This window comes from Cetorhinus maximus, chromosome 14 (assembly GCF_964194155.1).
Source record: "Cetorhinus maximus chromosome 14, sCetMax3.hap1.1, whole genome shotgun sequence".
NCBI classification, from domain to species: domain Eukaryota; kingdom Metazoa; phylum Chordata; class Chondrichthyes; order Lamniformes; family Cetorhinidae; genus Cetorhinus; species Cetorhinus maximus.
The window spans coordinates 31,524,461-31,537,712 of record NC_135892.1 but is presented as its reverse complement, the minus strand read 5'-3'; positions in this window follow the sequence as shown (position 1 = coordinate 31,537,712).

Genomic DNA, 13,252 nt, shown 5'->3' with positions numbered 1-13,252 from the left:
TCAGTAACCCTGAAGGTATGGTTCCATTTGACACATAGTATAACATGCCAGAAGAAGCTACAGAACTTCGCTGAAGTGCATCAGCAGAAATACTGAGACATGTGAGAGTGCCAAAAACCTGGAGTTGCTACAAAGTGATTTTAGCTTTTCGCTGAGGCTAAACTTGCCTATTGCACATTGGGTGTCGAGGCCAGAACTGATTCCAAAACAAAGCAAAGTAAGCCTAATTCCTTCACAGGGGAGCTTCGTTCTTCTTTACTCTGGTATCAGGTTGGATACTGACTCTGTTATTCAAGCTCCATTTATTTTAAAATTGAAGCATTGGTACAAAACAAAACTACACAAACACAAGAGTGTTATGAAAATACACCCCAAAATACCTTTCAGGGAGTTGGAAGTCCTTTCAATGGTACATCTGGGTGATGCTATGTACCAGTTTGTACCTCAACTCTGGATCAGCCCAATTTAAAAGCTATTGAAAGCCTTGATTTTGAAAACTAACCAGAGAAATATGCAAAGACAATGGTCATATAATGACCTCTTATCTGGTAAACATTTAAGCCAGATTTGAGATTGCAGAAGCTTAGGAGTCAAATCCTAAAAGCTTGGAAAAATGCTGATTCTACATTATTTTGAACGCAATCCGCTTACTCTTTAACCTCTATTTTCCATATAGATATTTTTTAGCAATCAGACATAGAACAGATAATCTACTAGGAGTGATCCATTAGTTTGCAGAAACTTTTTTTCATTTGTTTCCAAAGTTATATCAATATAATCTGGGCGGATCAGCCAAATCAACGCAAAAAATAGTGGATTTTAAAATGTGATTTATGCCCAAAACTACTGATACTTGTGTTTTCCACGATCTTTTACATTGCTTCAAGATTCAATTCGCCCAAATCAGGCCCCAGCCATTAAAATTACCACACCCGAAGTCAAAGGTATGAGATTACACTGGTTAGAGAAGGCTTTCCAAATTGTACTTGTTTTCTTGGGCACACAGGCACTCAGAGGCACATTTTAAAAGATTTTTCATTGCAAATAATGTGATTTACTAAGAAATTGACTGAAGTACACCAATGAAACTATTAAATGGTTCAGTCTAGTTTTTTAAATCAATTTTCAGTGATTTTAAATTAGGTTACTCACTGTGGGAGCACTGGACACTCTTATTAAAAATGTTTATTTTTGGTGATAAATCCATTTTCAGCTATATTAATAAAACGGGATTAGGTTACCACTCTGAAATACATCACGGAATACTTCTTAATGGAAAGAAAAAAACAATTACTTTCTATTATCCTGCTCGATTGCTCAGGTTAATGAAAGATTTTGCATTTATGATTAAGCAAGTGAATTTTAGTGAACACTTGATGTGTAACCTAAGCAGCACAATTTTAAGACCATTTTGGGTGGCTTTCCCGATCAATAAACAATTTCTTTATTTTGATGAATGCATCAGATGTGGCAGGATAGCTGTAATGACATATCAGTTCGTTGAGAATTCAGAGACATTCCTTTAACACCACTAAGTACTGTCTCAATGTTGCAATTAAGTAATTAGTTAAGCCTAGACTGAAGTCAGACACTGCATGACAGAGCTTGTAAGCTGCTGTATGTGCAGTGATATATCAAACCATAAGAAATACTGTTGTTATTACTTTGTCATTCACTTGGCTTAAAAAGATCTCTAAATCAAAAGAAAGCAACACCTAGTAAAGGCCAAAGTAGAAAGAATGCAGGTAATTTTGACCAACTATGCCTGTCAGGAAACTGATGGGTTTGGATCAGTGAATTCAATAAGAATCACCCACAACATGACGTAGATAAACTAACAGACTGGGCGGACAATTAACAGATGGAATTTAAGACAGAGAAGTTTGAGATGATGAATTTTGGCAGAAGGGATAGGGAGAGGCAATATAGACCTAATGGTGCAACTCTAAAGAGTGTGCCAGAATAGAGGGACCTGTGGGTGCATGTGCATCAACCTGTGAAGTTGGCAGGACATATTGAAAGAGTGGTTAGCAAAGCGTATGGGATCCTGGGCTACATAAATAGAGGCTTTGAGTAGAAACGCAAGGAAGTTATGCTGAACCTTTATAAATCTCTGGTTAGGCCCCAGCTAGAGTACTGTGTCCAGTACATTAGGAATGATGTGAAGATCCTTGATAAGGTGCAGAGGAGATTTACTAAAATCGTTCCAGCAATGGGGAGTTTTGTTGCAAGTTCACTTTGGAGAGCTGAAGTTGCTCTCCTTGGAGCAAAGGAGAATGAGGCAAAATTTGATAGAGGTTTACAGGCTGTGACAGGCTTAGATAAGGTAGACAAGGAAATCTTCCCAATAGCTGATGGTACAAAAACTAGAGGACAAAGATTTAAAATGTTGGGCAAGAGTTGCAATGAGAATGTGAGGAAAAACCTTTTTACGCAGCGAGTGGTAATGGTCTGGAACTTGTTGCCTACAAGGGTGATGGAAGTGGAAACAACCAATGATTTCAAAAGGAAATTAGATAGGCGCTTTAAGAAATAAAAATAGCTGGAAAAACTCAGCAGGTCTGACAGCATCTGCGGAAAGACAGTTAACGTTTCAAGTCCGTATGACTCTTCATCAGTCATACGGACTCGAGATGTTAACTGTCTTCCTCTCCGCAGATGCTGTCAGACCTGCTGAGCTTTTCCAGCTATTTTTGTTTTTGTTTCAGATTTCCAACACCCGCAGTATTTTGCTTTTAGCTTTAAGAAATAAATTTACAGGACTACAGGATTGAGTGGGACAGTGGGACTGACTGGAATGCTCCATAGGGAGTCAGCATGGATTTGATGGGCTGAATGGCCTCCTTCTCTGCTGTAAATTACTCTATGACTCAATGGAAAGTAAAAATCAGGCAGTGTGTAAAACAGGCAGCCAATCCAATCACATGGGTTTTCCATTGGGTGAGTGGGTTAAAATTGCCCAATGTTACTTCTGTTGCAGAAGATCACCTCACAGAGGCTTGAGCACATCTATGGAGGTGCAAACCAAATACAGACACACAGTTCAGTTGTTCATTTGCTAACATTCTGAGAAATTCTAATTTGTTTTACTTGTGTTTTTGGCATAAAATGAACAATAGGGAGAAAAACTTTGAGTCGCACCCTCGCACTATAATGAATCTATTTTAGATTCAATTGCTTTGAGTTATCCCAGGCAACCACATAATAAAGTCCCCTGCTTTCACTCACCCCCTTTATTTGTTGCTATTCTCTTGATGCCGCTTCCAAAAACCATGATGCTGCTCCCGTTCTTCAGGAGATGCTGAATCCCATGCCCACCTGATGCCTCTACATCCTCGCTGCATCCAGATCTCCTGCGCCCTGTTTCATAATTTGTCTCTGTAGCATAAAGGGTTAATAGTTATGGTAATGAGATAGTGATGTGTATCATGATGTAACAGTGACATCAGCAGACATGTGCTAGAGACTGTTAGAAAAATGGAATAATCTGCACATAAGAAAGATATACATACCTTCTAGCCTATCCTGTATATAGCATTAATAAAGTAGCTTTGAAGTAACCTCCCAGACCCGAGTTACTCAAGAGTAGAGGGAAACCTCCCCAGTATAGATTAGACCATGAGACAAACCACAAAACATGGTAGTAGTGGTGGTGACACCAATCTAACAACGATTTGGTATCATTGACAGAACACCTATGGCGAGAAAGCGAAAGAAGACTTGTTCATAGCAAGAATCTGAACACTCACCTTGGTGAGAGGCACACCAAGAATCGGTAGCAATGTTAGCACCAGTCGAGCAGTCACTGCACCTTTCGCAGCCATTCGAAAAACTTGTAGGTCCACAGAGAGGCCAGTATTGGGGGTTGTGGAAGAAACACTTCTTAAGGTATCGGGTTTGCTTGCCAAAGAACAGAAGCACCAAGTTAGTTCACTCCTCTACGTCATAGGGCCTGTTGCCGAAAATGTCCTTGTTACAAAAGTATAATAATTTTCATAATTTTATTCTAGTTTATTGTAAAGTAGGTTTATGGGTGTGAGTGTAGATGATGCAGTCTCTGTGATTTAAGTACCTTGGAGTCAGGGAGACTGCAAGCTTGAAATTATCAAAAGAGTTGGGTGTAGAAGTGTACTTGAAATGCTAATGAGTAAACCTGGTTGCTGTCTTAGCATGTAAGGTGTGAAGGAAATTTGCATTTTTAGATAAATGAAGGTGTTGTTTCGATTTCAAAGGGATGTTAGGATGTTTACAACTAGGCAGACAAGTAAGGCCAAGCAGTGTGTTTATTTTTCTCAAAGGTTACTGACAATATTGGCAACATGAAAGTTTTTATATTATAGGAAAAGTATGTTTCAAAGACATACAGAACAATAGAATTTACAGATTAAAGAGAGAGAAACACATATAAAGGAGAAGGGAAGGCTATGCTGGAGGGGTGGGGTGCAATCTAACAAGAGTGTGTGAAACAGCCTTTGGGACGCCTCCAGCCATTTGTGCATAAGTCTGCTGTGTCCAGTAACTAAAGTTGGAGACAAGCTTCTGGAATTCCACTGTCAAGTGGGTACTGTGGTAACTTGCTGGCTTGCTTTTTAAATTTACAATCTAGTTTGGGCTGTTGCCTTAAAGGGGATGTGTAATTGGAGTCAGATTAATTAGGAATTTTAGGATTTGTTATAGTTGTATGTAATTGTAGTCTTATGTATGTGCTTGAAATCTTTTCTTTCATTAATATTTTAATTTAATTTTTTTAAATTTCTAAAGGTCTTAATGGACTCGTTACTTCTGAATTCAGTGCACATATTTTCTCGTAATAAATATAAATTACAAAACCGTTGTGATAGCATGGCCAAGTTTCCCTTGTGGATTTAGTTCAGCTGGCACACATCATCTGCCATGTCATAACAGTCCTCTTGAGACCTTTGCAAACTTCGAAACTGTCCTAAAAGCCTTTGATGTATATTTCAGCCTGAAACAGAATTTCATAATCTAGCAAGCATTATTCATTCAGAGATCCCAAGGACCAAGGGAGTCTGTCAAATTGTTTCTTACTGCCCTATAGGCTAGGTAATTCTTGCAAGTATGGTGCATTGAAATATGAAATTATTCACAACCGCATTGTTGTCCGTGATACACTAGGCAGGCTGAACTTTGGGGGCTAAATCAGGCTATTAACCTGATTTAACCAAGGCTTCAGATTAGTCTGTTATTTGGGTAGGCCTAAGGGCAGTAGCCATGCCCATTCAGAATCTTGCCAGAACAGGCAAAAAGATGGGAAACCCTACAGCAGCCATTTTGAGGTGCTCACGCTGTAGTGGAAAGAAGCTACACAGAAGGCAGGATTGCCCAGTGGGGGCACAGAGTGTTTCCAATTTGGAAAGACAGAACACTTCAAGTGGTTCTGTAAATTGTCATTAAAAGCAGATTGCATCCACAAATTAATTACAGGCATATTGAACTTTTTAAGGAAGACCTGTGATTTTAAAAAGAAATACAAGTAGAGGCACTGAGCAAAACATGGCTGATAATGTAAAGCGACCACTTTCTGGAAAATTCCTATGTGGATTATACTGACAGACCTGCCCTAAGAGAACATGGAATGCCACACCTGAAAAGGTATCTTGGCATTCTTCAAGCAGAGACACTTGAAAGATAGGAAAGATGGGAACAACTAAACTTTAATTTCCTGTGGTTGCGGAGACAAAAACCTGATTTGCACATTTCAGCAGTCCCCTAAAATCTATCTCCTGTTGATTTATATCTCAGAATGCGTTAATAGCTCTGAGATGAATGCAGGACATGACTTTTTCCCTTCCTGGAATACACAGGGAAAAATGGGTTAAAAAGCTAGCTGCAGAGAAATGCGGCGTGTGCTGTGCGACTGTGTCAGCAAGAAGAAAAGGCAGTCACTCCTGCAGTTTGCAGGCAAAGTCTCTCTCACTCTCTCTCTCTCTCTCTTTGTTGCTGGAGGCAAGGCTCAGCAGAAGCCACAATCAAAAAGGAAATAGGACAGCCTCTTCAGCTACCCTGCAGAATTAAGCGTCTCCAACTAACTGCAAATCTAGCAAGGTCAGCTCTACTGGAATCACTCAACTTAATGGCTGCACTGTACCACCATCTATGCCTCATGGACACGCAAAGATTTTTTAAACTTTTATTTTGGCTCTTAACTTCTTATTTCTGATCCATTTGCATGTGTGTTGTGTTTTTATTAGTTTTCTCAGGTTTTAGTAACCAATAAACTTGCTCTTTCTTTGACTCAAGAAAGCCTGGTTAATTTGGTTCCTGAATAAAAGTACATACATTTGAATTGGGGAAAGGATATTTAAATGAACCTTGTTGTGACCAGCCGAGGGGGTTGAATAAAGAAAGGGAGCCAGCTCATTCCTCCTCCTCCGGTATTGGGGTCCCGTCCCAGTCGTTATAAATTGGGGATCCCGTCCAGGAATTTAACAGATTGAGAACCTCGCCCGGAGACTGGTCATAACAGAATATAACAATTTCAGTAAAGGAAGGCGGCAAGGCAACATGTATGAAATGCAGACAATTCAAGAAATTGTTAACAATGAAGGACATTAAATTACAGAGTTCCTTGGAGAAGTAAAGGATCACAAACAAGCCTTTTGATCGGTCACTGTGGCAGTTAGAGGCTTTAACACTGACTTCGAAATTGACACCGGAGCTGACATTGCAGTATTAGCTGATCATCTGGAATGGCTCAAAACAATACCCATCCTACCATCAAACATTAACTTGCAAGGTCCAGGTAGTACAAATCTTCCAGCAAAAGGTCAGATAGCCACCACCCTTCGCCACAATGGGCGACAGATTGTTGAGACCCTATATGTCATCGACAATCAAAGCATATCTTTAATGAGTGGAGATGTATGTGTACAACTGGGCATCCTTGAAAAAGTAGATGATGACCTATAGCAAGACCTTTGTTGCCTTTCATGGATGAATTTCCAAAGTCAGGTGTAGCACTGACAAGTTTCCATTCAACAACAGCTGGTGAGGTTTAATCATTGGCTGGTGTATCATACTCCATCACAGAGACACCGGGCAGGATTTTCCCCTCGGCAATTTGGGGGCGGGGCCCGCTCGCTGAGGGGAAAATGACATGGAATGACGTCAGGAGGAATCCCCGACTTCATCCTGGGCCATTTAAATTTTTAGGAAGGCGGGTGGACAGTGAAATCACCTGTCCGCCCGCCGACCTGTCAATGGCCAATTGAGGTCATTGATAGGCTCATTAAGATAATTAAAGACCTGCCCGTCCAAGCTTAAGGCTGGCGGGCAGGCCAGGAGCCCCAGCGGGCTCCAGATTATTCATGAAACTTCATCCACTGGCGGGATGAAGTTTCATGTCCGTTTTTTAAACATTTAATAAATTTTATGTGTTTATCATTAACATGTCCCATTTCATGTGATGTTGTCATATGAGGGGGATATGTTAATAATTTCAATATTTATCTATTTGTAGACTTTACTTACCTGTCACGAATCTCCCCGAGTCAGCACTTTGCCTCAGGGAGCAGTGTGCTCTTTCAGGCAGGCCGCTGGGCAGGCCTTAATTGGCCTACCCACTCAAAATGGCGGCGGGCCCCGTTTTGGTGGCGGAGGTCAGCGGTCCGCCCGCCGCCAAGCCAGTGGGGCCCGCACACCATCCGAGGACAAAATTCTGCCTACCGAAGGAACATAGGAGCAGGAGTAGGCCATTCAGCCCATCAAGTCTGCTGCACCATTCAAAAAGATCATGGCTGATCATCTACCTCTGCGCCATCTTCCTGCACTATCTCCATATCCCTTGATGTCATTAGTATCCAGAAATCTATTGATTTCTGTCTTGAACATGCTCAATGACTGAGCTTCCACAGCCCTCTAGGGTAGAGAATGCTAAAGATTCACCACCCTCTAAGTGAAGAAATTCCTCCTTAACTCGGTCTTAAATGGCCTGCCCCTTATTCTGAGGCTGTGTCCCCTGGTGCTATACTCATCAGCCAGAGAAAATATCCTGTCCACATTTATCCTAGTGAGCCCTATAAGAATTTTGTAAGTTTCAATAGGATCACCTCTCATTCTTCAAAACTCTAGAGAATACAGCCCCAATTTCCTCAATCTCTTCTCATAAGACAATCCCACCATCCCAGGGATTAGCCTGGTGAACCTCCATTGCACTCCCTCTAAGGCAAGTATAACCTTACTTAGATAAAGAGAACAAAACTGTACACAAAACTCCAGGTGTGGTCTCATCAAGGCTCTATACAACTGTGGCAAGACATCTTTACCCCTGTACTCAAATCCACTTGAAATGAAGGCTAATGTACCATTTGCCCTTCCAATTGCTTGCTGCACCTGCATGCAAGCTTTTAGTGACTCACGACCAAGGACACCCAGGTCCCTTTGGACATCAACACTTCTCAACCTCTCAACATTTAATAAATACTCTGCCTTTCTGTTTTTTCTACCAAAGTGGATAACTTCACACCCGTTCACATTATAGTCCATCTGCCATGTTCTTGCAAACTCACTAAGTCTGCCAAAATACCCTTGAAGCCTCTTTGCATCCTCCTCACAACTCACATTCCCACCTAGTTTTGCATCATCAATAAATTTGGAAATTTGGTCCCCACATCCAAATCATTTATGTAGATTGTGATCAGCTGTGGTCTCAGAACTGATCCTTGTGGTGCCCCACTAGTAACAGCAGCCATTTTTAAAATTCATTCTCGGGATGTGGACCTCGCTGGCTGGCCAGAATTTATTGCCCATCCTTAATTGCCCTTGAGAAGGTGGTGGTGAGCTGCTTTCTTGAACCACTGCAGTCCATGTGGTGCAGATGCACCCACAGTGCTGTTAGGAAGGGAGTTCCAGGATTTTGACTCAGCAACAGTGAAGGAATGGCAATATATTTCCAAGTCAGGATGGTGAGTGGATTGGAGGGGAATTTCCAGGTGGTGGTGTTCCCATGTAACTGCTGCCATTGTCCATCTTGATGCCTGCCATCCTGAGAATGACCTATTTATTCCTAATCTCTGTTTTTGGTCTTATTACTAATTCTCAATCCATACCAGTATATTATCCCCAATCCCATGTGCTCTAATTTTGTTTACAAAACTCCTGCGTGGGACCTTATCAAAAGCCTTCTGAAAATCCAAATACACCACATCCACTGGTTCTCCTTTATCTATGCTACAGGCAACATCCTCAAAAAACTCCAACAATTTTGTCAAACATGATTTCCCTTTCATAAATCCATGTTGACTCTGCCCAATCATATCATTATTTTCTAAGTGTCCAGTTATCACATCCTTTATAATAGATTCTAACTTTTCGCTTACTACTGACATCAAACTAATACGATTGTAGTTCTCCGTTTTCTCCCACCTTCCCTTCTTAAATAGTGGGATTACATTTGCTACTTTCCAGTCTGCAGGAAGCTTTCCAGAATCTATAGAATTTTGAAAGATAGCCACCAATGCATCCATTATCTTTATAGCCACCTCCTCCAACACTCTGGGATGTAGCTCATCTGGTCAAGGAGATTTTCCGACCTTCAATTCAATTAATTTTTTGAGTACGTTTCTTTGTTCATTTATGGGATCTGAACATCGCTGGCTGGGCCAGCATTTATTGACCATCCCTAACTGCCCTTGAGAAGGTGGTGGTGAGCTGCCTTCTTGAACCACTGGAGTCCATGCAGTGTAGGTACACCCACAGTGCCATTAGGGAGAGAGTTCCAGGATTTTGACCAAGCGACAGTGAAGGAATGGTAATATATTTCCAAGTCAGGATGGTGAGTGGCTTGGAGGGGAGCTTCCAGGTGGTGGAGTTCCCATGTATCTGCTGCCCTTGTCCTTCTAGATGGTAGTGATCATGGGTTTGGAAGATGCTGTCTAAGGAGCCTTGGTGAGTTTCTGCAGTGCATCTTGTAGATGGTACATACTGCTGTCAATGTGCGTCGGTGGTTGAGGGAGTGAATGTTTGTGGAAGGGGTGCCAATCAAGCGGGCTGCTTTGTCCTGGATGGTGTCAAGCTTATTGAGTGTTGTGGGAGTTGCACTCATCAGTCAAGTGGAGACTAATCCGTCACATCCTTGACTTGTGTTTTGTAGATTGTGGACAGACTTTGGGGAGTCAGGAGGTGAGTTACTCGCCACAGGATTTCTAGCCTCTGATCTGCTCTTTTGGCTACAGTATGGCTAGTCCAGTTCAGTTTCAGGTCAATGGTAACCCCCAGGATGTTGATAGTGGGGGATTCAGTGATGGTAATGCCATTGAATGTCAAGGGACAATGGTTAGATTCTTTTTTGCTGAAGATGGTCATTGCCTGGCACTTGTGTGATGCCAATGTTACTTGCTACTTGTCAGCTCAAGCTTGAATATTGTCCAGGTTTGGACATGGACTGCTTCAGTATCTGAGGAGTCACAAATGGAGCTGAACATTGTGCAATCATCAGCGAATATCCCCAATTCTGACCTTGTGATGGAAGAAAGGTCATTGATGAAGCAGCTGGAGATGGTTGGGCCGAGGACACTACCCTGAGGAACTCCTGCAGCATTGCACTGGGACTGAGATGATTGACCTCCAACAACCACAACCATCTTCCTTTGTGCTAGGTATGACTTCAACCAGCGGAGCATTTTCCCCCTGATTCCTATTGACTCCAGTTTTGGTAGGGCCACACTCGGTCAAATGCGGCCTTGATGTCAAGGGCAATCACTCTCACCTCACCTCTGAAGTTCAGCTCTTTTGACCGTGCTGGAACAAAGGCTGTAATGAGGTCAGAAGCTGAGTGACCCCGGAGGAACCCAAACTGAGTGCCAGTCAGCAGGCTACTGCTAAGCAAGTGCTGCTTGATAGCACTGTTGATAATCCCTTCCACTACTTCAGTAAAGTACAGGACATACCTGGGCAATTTTCCACGTTGTTGGGTAGATGCCAGCGTTGTAGTTGTACTAGAACAGCTTGGCTAGGGGCACAGCAAGTTCTGGAGCACAGGTCTTCAGTACTATTGCCAGAGCCCAAGCCCAAAGACTTTGCAGTATCCAGTGCTTTCAGCCATTTCTGGATATCACATGCAGTGAATCGAATTGGCTGAAGACTGGCATCTGTGATGCTGGGGACCTCCAGAGGAGGCCAAGATGGATCATTCACTCAGCACTTCTGGCTGAAGATTGGTGCAAATGCTTCAGCCTTATCTTTTGCACTGATGTGTTGATCTCCTCCATCATTGAGGATGGGGATATTTGTGGAGACTCCTCCTCCAGTGAGTTCTTTAATTGTCCACCGCCATTCACGACTGGATGTGGCAGGACTGCAGAGTTTGGATCTGATCCGTTGGTTGTGGGAGCGCTTAGCTCTGTCTATCACTTGCTGCTTATGCTGTTTGGTATGCAAGTAGTCCTGTGTTATAGCATCACCAGGTTCATGAGGATTGTGTGGTGGTCACTCCTACTGATACTATCATGGACAGATGCATCTGCGGCAGGCAGGTTGATGAGGATGATGTCGAGGTCGAGGTCAAGTATGTTTTTCCCTCACCACCTGCCACAGACCCAGCCTATGTCATTTAGAACTCGGCCAGCTCAGTCTGTAGTAGTGCTACCGATCCACTTTTGGTGATGGACATTGAAGTCTCCCTCCCAGAGCACATCCTGCACTTTGCCACCACCAGTCTTTCCTTCAAGTGGTGTTCAGCATGGAGGAGTACTGATTTATCAGCTAAGTGGGAGGGGGTAGATGGTAATCAGCAGGCGGCTTCCTTGCCCATGTTTGACCTGATGCCATGGAACTTTATGGTGTCCGGAGTCAATGTTGAGAACTGTCAGGGCAGCTCCCTCCCAACTGTGTACCACTGCCAGTGGGATAGGACATATCCAGGGATGGTGATGGTTGTGTCTGGGACATGATCTGTAGGGTACAATTCCATGCATATTACTATGTCAGGCTTTTGCTTGACTAGTCCGTGAGACAGCTCTCCCAATTTTGGCACAAGGAGGACTTTTCAGGGTTGATTCAGGGTTTGCCATTGTCATTTCTGGTGCCTCGGTAGATGCCGGGTGGTCCATCCACTTTCATTCCTTTTTGTTGGCTTTTTAGTGGTTTGATACAACTGTGTGGCTTGCTAGGCCATTTAAGATTCACATTGCTGTGGGTCTGGTGTCATATATAGGCCAGACCAGGTGAGGATGGCAGATTTCCTTCCCTAAAGGGCATTAGTGAACCAGATGGGTTTTTACGACAATAGTTTCATGGTCATCATTAGATTTTTAATTCCAGATTTTATTGAATTCAAATTCCACCATCTGGTGGGATTTGAACCTGGGTCCCCAGAGCATTACCCTGGGTCTCCTGGAATACCAGTCCAGCGCCTATACCACTACTCCGCCGCCACCCCTACTACCTCCATATCAATACTAATTTCTTTCAGTTACTCATTTTCACAAGTTCCCTAGTATCTCTGGGAGATTTTCTGTATTTTCTTCCATGAAGACAGACACAACATAATTGTTTCGTTTCTCCACCATTTCCTCATTCTCTATTATGAATTCTCCTGTCTCCACCTGTCATGGACCCATATTTTTCCTTGCTAATCTTTTCCTTTTCACATACCTGAAGAAGCTTTCACCTTTATGTTTCTCACAAGCTTACATTCTTATTATAAATTGTATTAATCCTTGGGCTTATCACTTTTTTGGCAACCTTATAAGTTATTTCCTTTGATCTAATGCAATCTTTAACACCTTTTGTTAGTGACCGGGAGAAAATTGAGATTGTCCCTCAGTTCTTTTTGACGATAATCCAGAAGTTGCAGAACCAAAAGGCACTGCAGCAGATGGTGACCATCCACAAGAAGATCTTCTGGATCTAAATTGGCTCTTTCAGAAAAAAAGTTATGAGAAAAAAGCCGTTGTAACAACAAGTTGGAATCTGTTGGAAGATGAGATCCTAGAGATTGGTACACTCTTTGAACCTGCTGCTGAAGCAAATGAAGTCTGTAGTTTTTTTTGTGAGTGAGCTGTGTCTTGCTGTCAAAAAGCAGAATTTGTCTCTTTGTCCCACTGAACCTACAAATGAGATGCTTTGTATATCGTTGGCTGACCATAGTGAACTGTCCAGTGAGAACAAAATGTTTGATTCCATAGAGGATCACGCTGCCAGAGTGTGGGTAGAGCCTATTAGCTTGGGTGAAAGTAGGTTGGTGCTATTTCAATCTCATCTGAAAATCTTCTTTTCCCCACTGTTGTCCTTC